The sequence below is a fragment of the Carex rostrata genome, chromosome 16 (assembly GCF_964058835.1).
Source record: "Carex rostrata chromosome 16, lpCarRost1.2, whole genome shotgun sequence".
Taxonomy (NCBI): Eukaryota; Viridiplantae; Streptophyta; class Magnoliopsida; order Poales; family Cyperaceae; genus Carex; species Carex rostrata.
The window spans coordinates 506,070-519,151 of record NC_135933.1 but is presented as its reverse complement, the minus strand read 5'-3'; the positions used below and the strand labels follow the sequence as shown (position 1 = coordinate 519,151).

At 33.4% G+C, this 13,082-nt stretch overlaps 1 pseudogene across 1 annotated transcript; it reads right to left on the bottom strand.

Moving 5' to 3' along the window:
* Positions 1 to 9,294: 9,294 nt before the first annotated feature.
* On the bottom strand, positions 9,295 to 10,892 carry LOC144567223 (expansin-A18 pseudogene; annotated as a pseudogene). The gene is made up of 3 exons (XR_013515369.1): positions 10,745 to 10,892; positions 10,234 to 10,549; positions 9,295 to 9,835 (listed from the first exon to the last, which is right to left on the bottom strand). The product of XR_013515369.1 is annotated as an expansin-A18 pseudogene (transcript).
* Between the last annotated feature and the right edge of the window lie 2,190 nt (positions 10,893 to 13,082).

Genomic DNA, 13,082 nt, shown 5'->3' with positions numbered 1-13,082 from the left:
TCATATCACGTCCAACAAAAGTACAATCAAACTATTTAACATTTTATCAAAATAATTTATTAGTTTTAAGAACATGATTTATAGAAGTATGTACTTTCTTTGTGCTATTTCCCAGACAGGATAGATTTAGTTTAGGTAAAGCAAGGAATGTATTTCTTATTTGCTTGCAAAGTACGTTCATCAGATTGATGAGAACTTGAAGAACGAATTTCATAAAATTTAATGCTTAATTACACGTTTTTCATTAATTCAAATTACCAAATTGACCATGTATCGTTAATAAAATATGAGAAAAGGTTTCTGTCCACTGAGTTTTGTCCACCATCTGTCTACAACCTTATCCAACTTCCATTCTAACTGTCGGTCCCCCACTTTCTTCTAACGAGCTCTCTTTCCGATCTCTCTTTCTCTCTTCTTTCTCTCTTTCTCATCTCTCTTTCTCTCTTCTTTCTCTCTTTCTGATCTCTCTTTCTCTCTTCTCTCTTTCTCTCTTCTTTCTCTCTTTCTCTCTTCTCTCTTTCTCTCTTCTTTCTCTCTTTCTCATCTCTCTTTCTCTCTCCTTTCTCTCTTTCTGATCTCTCTTTCTCTCTTCTTTCTCTCTTCTTTCTCTCTTTCTGATCTCTCTTTCTCTCTTCTTTCAATTGAATATCTCTTTCTCTCTTCTTTCTCTCTTTCTGATATCTCTTTCTCTCACAGAAACAAAAGTTTCGATCTCTCTTTCTCTCTTTCTGATCTCTCTTTCCGATCTCTCATTCCCCTTATTCGATCCAGATCTACACGACACCGCCTATGACAAGATGAAGAAGGCGCTGGTGTTGAAGTCCATTAGCGACAAAGGAAGGGATGAGAATAAGACTTCCATCAATAAAGCGGCTACCAGTATCATTGGGAGCACATAGATATCCATATACTCAAGGTTACACTTATTCTTATAATTTTCTGTAGATTTATGATATTTTGACAAATTTCTTTCTGAAATATTACGATTTTGTGATTTTCCAGTTTAGATTTGCGATTTTGATATTTTAAAAATGTGAAGTACATTTTTTGTAGGATTTGTTATTTAAGTTACAGCATTGAATGATGAATTTTACAGTATTGGTGGATATTGAAAGTTTCTGGATGTTTGAAAATTTGAATGACATTTTTTATAAGATTTTTTATTTAAGTTACAGCATTGAATGATGAATTTTACAATATTGGTGCATATTGAAAGTTTCTGGATGTTTGAAAATTTGAATGACATTTTTTATAAGATTTGTTATTTAAGTTACAGCATTGAATGATGAATTTTACAAGATTGGTGCAAGTGAAATGACACTTTTTCTTTATGTTTTGAAAATTGTTATTATATTATTTTAAGCAATGTCCTAACAGCAAGGTCCTAACACTGATCCTTTTCAAGCAAGGTCCTAACAGCACCAAACGGGTGGCAACGACGGAGTACGAGCATACGACAGGTGGGGGCAGAGACTGGATTTGCTCTTGCTACTGGTACTAATACTTACAAGAGGGAAGTTAGGGCTGAAACTGGAGGGTTGCTTTTCGGGGCAAGAAAGGAGGTCGAATTGATCTACACGGCATTGATTTTGCCGTTAAAGATCAAATCGCGGTCTGAATCCGAATCCGGATTTGATCTACACGTCCTTTGATAGATTTATATATGTCTCAAGGTAATTAAATGCAGTTCTTTTCTCTTTTGATCAAACCGATTTTGAATTTTGATTTTCCTAATTAATGCATAGGTGACAAACGAAGAGGAACAACAGCCTCAATCATTGATTTCCCTTCATCAATTTGTTGTTTGTTTTACCTTTGCTCTTCATGAATTTTTGAGTTCAATGGGATTGGAGATCTATTTTTAATTGTATCTGGTAAATTTACTACAAATTTCGAAAGATTTTCAAATTTGATTACATTGCACAATCGTCTCTGGTAATTTTCAAGTAGCAGCAGCTCAATTGTCTATGGTAATTTTACATGATACATGGAGTAATTTGATACATGAAGTAATTTTACTTTACTGGATATATGAAGTAATTTTACTAGATATATGAAGTAATTTTGCAGGATACATTAAGTAATTTGATATATGAAGTAATTTTACTGGATATATAAGTAATTTTACAGGATATATGAAGCAATTTTACTTTACTGGATACATGAAGTAATTTTACAGTATACAGGAAGTAATTTGATATATGAAGTAATTTTACTGGATATATGAAGTAATTTTACTTTACTTGATACATCATTGATTTTGATTTGAATGTTTTTGATAGTTTGTTTTGTAGTTGGTTGAAATGGTTCTGAGTGTCATGCAATTTGAGACGCCTGTCAAGGATAAATGGTTCTTCATTAATCCTTATTTGTCTGTAAGTATCTTTTTATTTTTGCTATTGAAATACTTGAGTGCTCTTTAATGCATTTTATTTTGTATGATACAGGTTTGTATGCATGATTACACTGCATATGCTTTTCAGTTAGGTAAATAACTTGTAAGATTATTTTGTAATTCTTATTTGTTATAAATCGAATTTGTTTCATTGTTTATTTTATTATTATGCAGAATGACATCTCAAAAGAACGTGTTGTTCTTGTGATGAGGCTTCTTATTCATCCGAACAATGAACACATGAGGTTTTTAATGTAAAAGTTATTTGTCCATAGTTTTTTTTTGTTGCTATTATGCTATTCTGAATGTTGCGGTGAATATTTTTATCTTGTGTTGAACAGATGTTGTTTGTGGTGAACAGATTTTGTGTGATGATGGATGTATGTATAGATTTAGCAATTTTATAGTATACATGGTATTATTTTATGGTTTATATTTTGCAATTTTACAGTATACATGATTGTTTGCAGGTTGTAGTTTAAACTGAAATGTAGCATTTTTTACATTTTTTACATTTCACAGTATAGACAATTCAATTGAAAATTTACAGTATTATTTGAAAATTTTACAGTATACAATATTCAATTTTACAATATATATTTTACAGTATACAAGATTCAATTGAAAATTCTACTGTATACAAGATTCAATTTTACAGTATACAAGATTGAATTTTACAATATACAAGATTCAATTGTAAATTTTACTATGTAGAAGATTCAATTTTACAGTATACAAGATTCAATTGAAAATTTTACTGTATACAAGATTCAATTTTACAGTATACAAGATTCAATTTTACAGTATACAAAATTCAATTTTACAGTATACAAGATTCAACCCAGTGCAGACGCTAATAACTCTAACTGCCAATAACCGCTAATAACTAACTCTAACTGCCAATAACTTCCTATAACTGCAATTTCCGAAATTACAGTTTGAAAGTACATTTATTTTGTCATGTTGTGCAAGTTGGAATCTTTTTCTAACTATCATGGGACCACTTCAAATAGTTGCTGGATGTTTTGTGATTAACTGATATTTTTTATGTGATATATTGTATAATTATACAGCATGTAGAAGTAATTTTACAGTATTCGCGCAAGTCAAAGCTGTGAACAAATGGTGGACAAAATACTGTGGACAATTAGACGCTTCCATAAAATATTACTTAAAAGTTTGTTTACTAATTTAATTTCTGATGTCAAATAAAGTATTGCGTAGAGGCAGCAAAACAGAACATACAGGTGCCGACGGACAGCTAATTAAGATTCTAATTTACCAGATTTTAAGGGAGAGAAAATATTAGAGAGAGACTCGCACTTTTATGTGGAAGGCAAATTTTATATTTTTCACATTACTCTAGAGTCTTCTTATTAAAAAGAAATACAGAATAAATAAAAAAGCATAAAATTAAACTTGTAAATATAACCTTGGATATATGCTAAAGTATGAAATAGTAATATAAGAGGCATCGGGAGGAGCCAAATTTTTAAGTTATGAGGTCAAACACATATTGAAAGTCAATTATATCAATTTCTCATGTCAAATATATTGGCCAATTTTAGAGTACCCATAGTTTTTATTCTAAATTAGTCATAAATAAATTTTGAAAATAAATGAATGTCAATTGATTCTGATTCACTCCATGTAGATGTCCGACATCTACCCCTTAAGGCACATATTAACATTATGAGATTAATTTTGAGCATTACAATATTACATTTAATATAAATAAAAAAATTATATATATTAACAATCAAACATTCTAGAAATAGAACATAGCAAATTTTATGGACTCCAAATCCGTCTAGTACTCTACTTTACAATCCGTGTACTACGCACCCACTTCAAATTTCTTGGGCACATATTGTGAAGTAGATTGAACGGATTTGAAGCTCATCAAATTCAAAAGTAAATATGAAGCTCATCGATATTCGGATCTACTCCGCTTCATTCTAAATAACCATAACAACCGCCAAAGAAAATGATAATCACAAGTAAAAACAAAATATTGTAGATTTTTATATGGATTGTGTATTAATTAGAGTTAATGCAATTTGACTGTTTGCAGGTTACCAATCAATTAATTATATTTTTGTTAGAATGATTCGCAGATAATATATTTTTATACAAATAATGCTAACCAAATTGCAAAGAAAAGCAATTCCCGTTGACAAATGATTGATAAAAAAGTGAAGTTTGACGACCGAATATTTATGTAATAGGATTGGGGGGCCACTAAAAAAAATTGACCCGTCTAGAGTTGGTGCCGGCATTTTCTAGTATTTTTATTTGTATTTAATTGATGCAGGGACACTAGGTCGGCCGATTTCTGACGTGGTTACAAGTTACAACTCCAAAATAAATAAAGCAGAATTAATTGTTTGGGCAAGAAGCGAAGAATCGGATCGCCTGCTGAAGCTCCGGGAAAAAAGCGTGTAACCAGCACCGTTCAAATTTTATTAAGACTTTGTACTGTATTTATTTGTGTCATATTAATTAGTTCTTTCCATAGTATTTTTTTTTCTATTATTTTGATCCTAGTCACAACCGAAAATTCGATTAGTTATAGCTCTCTCTTTCCTCTCTCTGTTTGGTTAAGAGAACAAACAAGAAATAAAATTTCCTTTATGCTCTCATTTCACTACTACAAAAAAAAACTCTTTTATATCAGTTAGACGTCTATGGTTGTTGACTTTTGGGAGCTCTCGACTTATCTGTTTGACTAGACTTGCAAAACATACATAATTGCATTTTACAGTTTTTCCTCTTGAGTATATATGCAGGTTCATGACAAGTGAAGAAATAGGAAATACACATCAAGGATGAATTAATATACTGCAATATAATATCATGGATGTAGTTATGATTTCGTATGTTTTGTTTAAAGACTTATGTTTTGTTATTTAGCTTATGTTTTGTATTGTGTATGTTTTGCTAAAGATAAATCCATAGTCTTCTAGTTAAAAAAAAAAATATAGTCTTCTAGTTGAAAAAAAACGTAGTCTTCTAGTTAAATAAAACATAGTCTTCTAGTTAAAACAAACATACCAGCTGAATATTCTAATTAAAAAAACATAACTCATAATTGTTTAGTGTTTACCACGTCTGAATATTCTACTGAGACGACTAGCTATAGGTCAGCTACCAGATGGCTCTGCTTGGCTACTAGATGGACGGCTACCGGATGGCTCTGCTTGGCTATTAAGTGGACGGCTATCGGATGGCTCTGCTTGGCTACCAGATGGGCGGCTACCGGATACGCTTCTTCGTGAACCTTGTGTAGTAGTTGCCTCTGCATACATATCGGATGCCTCTGGACGTGGACCAGATACGCTTCTACGTCTTCCACCAGTTGCTCCTTTAAAATAATGACAAAAAAATGATTAACTATGTAATTTCGTGTGTCAAATAATTAAAATATTCAGTTATTCACTATGTAATTTCCAACCTGAAGTTCTTGTTCTATTTGATCCCTCTGGACGATGTACTACATTGCGTGGCCTAATTCGAGCTTCCATATCATCCATAGAATTTAGAATTCTCTTGTGCTTCCTCCTACACTTATTAATTTTATTTGGGTCCGGCCTAATTGTAGGTGCTCCCGTGTCAAATGGCCAATTGTGGGCGTTACTAAAGCTGAAAAAATTACTTCTTCATGTGTTGACATAATTTTCAACACTATAATAGTGGCTTACACAGTTCGTCGAATTTAGATGTAACTTGCAACACACCGCTAGGACCAGTAAATTGCGATTTTTGATACTCACAAACAAGCATTTTGTATTGATTTCTAATTGCAAATTGACATGATTTAATTGACATCTCTAGGTCCTCCTTTAGACCAGGTTTGATTATATCTGCAATCATCCTGGCAGTCAGATGACGACTGTCTACTTTACAAGCAATACTATAACAATTGTGCTCGTTTGGGTTTGTTGCAATTATCCAATTTCCCGTCGCAGTGGTTTTTGCGTATAACCTCCATGGACACCCCTCTGCTCTACATACAACTACATAACCAGTACGATTGGTATATTTTTGTTTTAATTCTAAGTTATTATCTAGGGCAAATGCACCCAACTGGGATTTAAGATCGGCTTTGGATTCAAACATCTGTCCCACTGAAAATTGACCATTAATTCTGGGTGGATAACCAAAAAATGTTTCATCCTTGTACGGCATCGGCACATCGTCATTAAATACCGGAAAAGGATGCTGCAATCCTCGATTAATAAAGGGAATAGAATTTACCCACTCCTTCATTACATCTTGTATTCTAATTTGATCCTCCATTTTAGCCATATCATCTTTCCCGATAGCTGAGCCACCAAGGTCAGAGTTTGTATCTAAGCTAGAGTTTTTGTCTGAGCTAGTATTATTATCCAGCTCATCAAAACGAGTTACCAAATCATTCACTATCGGTATTTCGGGTGGATCATCACAATATATGGGTGAATCAAACACCGTTGTGTCTGTGCTACTTCCAGGTACACTACCCAGATATGGGTCATAATTGGTCTGACTAACAACTGGTACTGACTCAACCACTAAATCAAGAAGTTTAAAATTCACTATCGGAGTGACATATTCAGGCATCATGTGCCATATCGTTTCCTCATCTACGCTAAATAACTGGTATTTTTCTGCTGAGCGAGGTGGTGCCGTGTTCAAACGAGCTTTGATTGTCAGATTGAACTGGCTAGGGAGCAAATGAATGCTAATATATATATATATATTCTTAGCTCATCAAGACTCGTTAAATTAGTAACAGGAAATGTGCAGGTCGGTGCATCTGAAATTTCGCGTCCATAATAAACATTTATTATCACTTGAGACATTATCCGAACAAAAAAAATTCACAATCAATCGTCGATATCATTTTCAATTTTACAACCTAAAATATGATCGTAATTGAAAAAATTAACTTACTACAATATTTAGATGAAAGCTACCAATACAATGCACAGGCCGATCTGTAAAAACACAATATTTTGATAAAGCTTGATTTTTAGCTGAAAATGGTGAAAATGCTGGAGAAGAAGAAATCAATTGTCTGTTGAAGGAAGAAAGAAGATGGATATTTATATTAAAAAAATTACATGGAGACCGAATCCCTAATTCGGTCTCCAATTTAAATTCTCGAGCCAATAATAACACTTGCTCAGTCAAACTAATAATAATTATTTCTTGAAAAAAATTAAAAAGTTTACTTTAAAATTATTTACAAAAAGTCACAGCAAACAAACAAAAACCGGTTGCAAAAATAATGAAAACAGTAATATTAATAACACTTGTTCAGTCAAACTAATAATAATTATTTCTTTAGAAAAATTAAAAAGTTTACTTATATCTTTACTTTAAAATTATTTACAACAATCATGGCAAACAAACAAAAAAATTATTAGAAGAAATGATGAAAACAAACAAAAAAAAATGAAGAAAACAGTAGTATTAGAAGAAAAAAATATAGACCGGCCGGACCATTCGGTCTGGACCATTCAATAATTGAAAAAATTATTGAAAAAATTGTCTGGTTGAATAGAAAATAAAATAAATAAATAAATAAAGATCGAACAATCGAAGAATAAAGAAAACTGTTGGATTTTCTGTGGCAGTCACAGTGAATAATCGAAGAATAATCGAAAAAGAAATGAAAAAAACAAAAAAAAAACCAAAAAAAAAAGTTGAGACCGAACGGTCCGTTTGGTCTGGGAAAAAGGCAGCTGTGAGATCGAACGGACCGTTCGGTACTTATGGTTTTTTTAAAAAAAAAAATAATCATATTGTTATCATAAAATTTATTTAATTATTTATGATTTATAAAAAAAATCGAGTAGAGCAGCCTTGAGTGAAAAGTTTGAAAAAAAAAAATAGCGGAAAATAGAAAAGTGAAAAAGCAAAAGCACTCGATGCTATGCAGCGATCTACACAGTGAGAGATTTTAGTCCCACTATTGAAGTTAAAAGTTAGTTGAAAGCTTTATATATCATTAAGGTACAAACTGTAACAAATGTGCTTTGCTTCCGAATCCGATTCAGAACGAATAATCTGAATCCGTTTACACCCCTGGCCCTCTCTTTTTTTTTTTTTTTTTTTCCATGCATCTTCTTCCCTTGCAGACAATTGTGTTGCCTCAATCATTTTCTTCTTAATCAATTTTCATGTGACTCGCAACATTTTTGGTTGTAGATATATGGTCACTAATATTTCATTTGTGCACTGTTCAATTTACTGGTGCTCATTATGTAGATTGTAGAACTAGAAGTAAACTATAATTTTATAAAGAGTTCAATTGTTTCTTGCTACATCCTCCCTTGAAGATACTATTTTACTATGGCCCACGGGCCCTTACTGCCTTAAAAGAAAAAGGAAATAACTCTGCTACGATTCTAAAGGGGATTGTAGGTCCTACGATTCTAAATCCAACCTTTTATTTGTTTTGAGATACGTGCATTGAAAACAACTTCTATCGAGATTCGTACTACTAAAAAAATAAAAGGTTGAATTTAGAATCGTAGGACCCTACAATCCCTCAGGCCTCATGATCGTAGCAGATTTATTTCCAAAAAAAAAAACATATTATTCTACTGTACTGATCGTATCGTATCGTATCGTGACCACTTTAATAATGTGTATCTCATCTGCTGACATCAAACTTCTATGAGAAGCAAATTGAGAATTATGTGTTTCATTTTTAAATAAATTTTGCATCAAATTTGAAGATATGTACGGACCAATTGTGAAAGGTGTTCTCTCTGTAACACCTCCATCAGCGACAGCTAATGTTGACGAAATACAATGAGGGGGAAAAAAAAAAAGGAGAGCCAAAAAGAGAGAATACCATTGTTCTAATCATTTTCTTTACTTTCTTTTAGAATAAACAATTCGATCATTTATGAAAGAGCAACGAAAGCTTTACCCAAACAATTTCCGCTTTAAATTTACATCGCATTTAATTTAATGTAATTAAGGAACCACATATAAACACAAAAGTTCTACATGTACATATAAAACAAAAAAGAAAAAGAAAAAGAAAAAGAAAATAAAAACTGAAAACCAATTAAAAAGAAAAGAAAAAGCACATCAGTAGACCCTCATAACTGAAACGAGAATTACATTCAGTAACCAAAGTTGTTCGTTGCCTGATAGATCAAGCCAGCACCCCAATTGCGATCGGCCACATTGTTGCTAATGACTGTCTCTTCCGAGCTGCATGCCGTGAGTTTGAAGGAAAGCCCCTGACCACCTAAATTGGCAAAGGCTTGCCACACAGAGCCGAAGTTTTGGCTCATCGAGATCCAGTCGGTGTTGTCACCCTTGACCCACATGCCACAGACATCCCCTGGCCCGCCTACATTCAGGATGTATACCAGCAGCCAGTATGCATTACCGCTCAACTTGAATTTCAATCCGCCTGAACGCTGGCAGGGAACCCTAAATTTGCAAGTGTATTTATGCCATTCTTGGTTAATATTTTTAATATTTTGATTAGTATAGCAAGCTCCGGTTGATGCATGGAGGACAAATGTATAACTTGCTTTTCTATAAAACTCAGCTTAATTAAGCACCTAATTTAATAGAAAATTAGAAATTTGCTGATCTCAATCAGGATTCTGTTAAATCTAGTACCTACCATCTGAGTTTGTGAATCATTTTCTATTTTGGTTTATAAATAATGAAAAAAATATATGTCTTTTTTTATTGCTTATAGTACGTGGAAAATCTTATTTGTAACAATGCCAGGTGAAAACTTGAAATAATACTCTAATTTTAGCAGATATTTCAAAAACAATAAAACTAAGTGACAATAGCATAGTTAATATAATAATTACCTGCGGTACATGACTGGCACGATACCGCCCTCGTACTGACCAAATGACAACCACGCAGGCTTGGCCATGTCAAAGTGCACCCTCGGTGGATTGCACCATCCACCGTTGTTTGAATCTTCTGCCCAGTTGGGTGGGCACAGGTTCGTACCAGTAACAACAATTGATGAAGCACCAGGGAGACAGTATCGGGACCCATAGCAACGGATTTCATAACAGCCACCACAACCCTTGCCATCATTGAAAAGGGGAGTGCTCAGTGCAGCGGTGTTGGTACCGAATCCAATTACATTCATGTTTGAGTACCCGCACGCTCCGCCTACAGAACAGTCAAATACTCAATGTATTTTTATAATTTTATGTTGGTGGTTATTGATGTATGTATGATCTCATTGTATCTTAATTACCACAAATAAAAGAAAACATGAGGATGTTCTTTTGATAAATTTGTTTTAGTTAGTTTTCTTTGTCGCTACGAAGAGAAAAAATAAAAACATGTTTGAGGTGGACATACCCATATCATCAGCGACACCTGAGTCGTCACCATAGAAGGTTGCATGTGCATCTTGCCAGTCGGTCCCCTTATATTGAGCTTCAGTTGTAACCATCATTGCTATTAGAACCGTAGCCACCACCACTCGATAACGAAAGAAAGAAGCCATTGCAACCATAGATCCTTCAGAACCTAGAGACCAAAAGTGCCAATATATACTACGGGGTGCAATTGTTGAGGTATATAACCAAGTCTGATCGCTTGGCAAGACTCCTTACACAGTAATATATATATATATAAAACATGGCTGTCACCTAGCTAGTTTGTATTAAATATGTTGGCGCCACGATTTAATTTGTGGTAATGTACGAAAATGCCCTTAACTCTGGTAACATAACTCTCTCCAGCTGAAGTGGGTAACAAATTTGATCTTGAATTTTACAAGGAAAAAAAGGAAAATAAATCACTAATCCGCAGCAGATTGATGCATTCCTGAATTCTAAAACGTGCCTACAACTTAAAATTAGTGGAGCTGATTTCATTGGTCGTGCAACAAACGAAGACTATCTACATATATACTTTTCAAAAAAGTTTGAATGGATTTGAATGTTTCTTGACAAAGATAATATAATCACGATATATTATATGTTGGGGAATAATAAAGGCCAAACAATTACATCTTATCTAGAGATCAAACAATTATATCTCATCTAGGGGTCAAACACTTAAACCCCAGAGAAAGAGAGACAGTTCCTCACCTTAACGTAAGGACCGTCTTATGCCAAAGAGACCCAAAATATAAATTATAAGTGCGGAACATAATAACTGATTCCATGTCGTTTGTCATGGAATAACCAAAGCCATAGCAGAGCAAGCCGTCTCCGTGAGCACGAGACAAGTCTTCAATGGCAAGGAGTCCTTCTCGTTTTTTTTGTCGTTGGGTCGAGGAATAAGTCTTCCAAATGGAAGAATAAGAGAAGGCACACGGAACTGTACTTTTCTTAAGAGAAAAACATATGTTCAGTTTCTGTATTTTTCTTAGTTACCTTGTGTCTTGGGGACCAATCCTTATATATAATAACATTTATGGTTATCTGCCAAATTGAAAAAGGTATTTTGTGTTGTGCATCAAAAACCGTGCTAGTGCATCAAAAGTTGCGCGACTGCATCGATATCCGTGCGGATAGCACAATCCCCCATAAAGGCATATTTCTGATCTCTGAAAAGGTACTTTTCTGAATTGCAAATTTCTAAATCAGTCCATCAATGATTTGATCTTTACTTAAATTATTCTACACATTTATGGACCACAATCTAATGAATATATTAATTGTCTATTACCTTATTTGATCAATTTAATTGACAATCATACACAACAAGAATGAGACACTTTTCGCGACGGACTACTCTCATTGTTCAGTTTTTTCTTTTTGTGACGGTACTTTTTGCGACGGACGACCATCATAAATGCGTTTTTTCCCTCGCAAAAAGTGTCTACTTTGTTGTAGTGATATATGACAGTAAACAATCCATAATTAGATTACATATATGCTTAATGTTGGCATTAAATACAACGAGGTTGGCAATAAATCCAACAATTTTCCACTTGAGCAATATGTCATGACTTTTTAATTATACATTGTGTTCCTTATGTGCGCACATTTTTTTACTGTCTTCCTTATATATTCCCAAACCAATTCGGTCCATCAACTATACGTAAAGGACTAAAGCGGCATTCATCGCATTTATTCGCAACTAAACCCTCAATAATCACATCACTAATACAGCTAAATGACATGAATCATGATGTGGATGTGTAGCATAGAAATTACATGCAATTGTGATCTTCACATGCCTATTTCTAACTTGGTCTCCCACTTAAATCTTGAAACTAAATTTTATAAATTAACTGAATATTCAAACATAAACTAGAAACAGAATGTCGAAACTTCATAATATATATAACACTTGTTACATGTCACAAGTTACATATCCAAAATTACAATGAAAAATAGAATATTAAATTTCAAATAACAGACTCCCGATAAGACTGAATATTCTCGATATAGATTACATCCATATGAGCAACATACTCTTCAAACTTAGCCGGTGTCAATCCCTTAGTAAGAGGAGATTCTAACATAGAGTCTGTTCCTACATGTTCTATTTTCAATTCACCATTCTATACTCTTTCCTTTACTTTACTTTAGCATTGTTCCATTAACTGAATAATACTTAGGGCACTTGTTGAGACTAGAATTGTCTCCTTTCGCTATTGAGATTTATTTTCTGGTTTACTGTTTTGCTTGTCATACTTAAGGAGAACCTTATCGATATAATTCCTTTGGGATAAACTTAG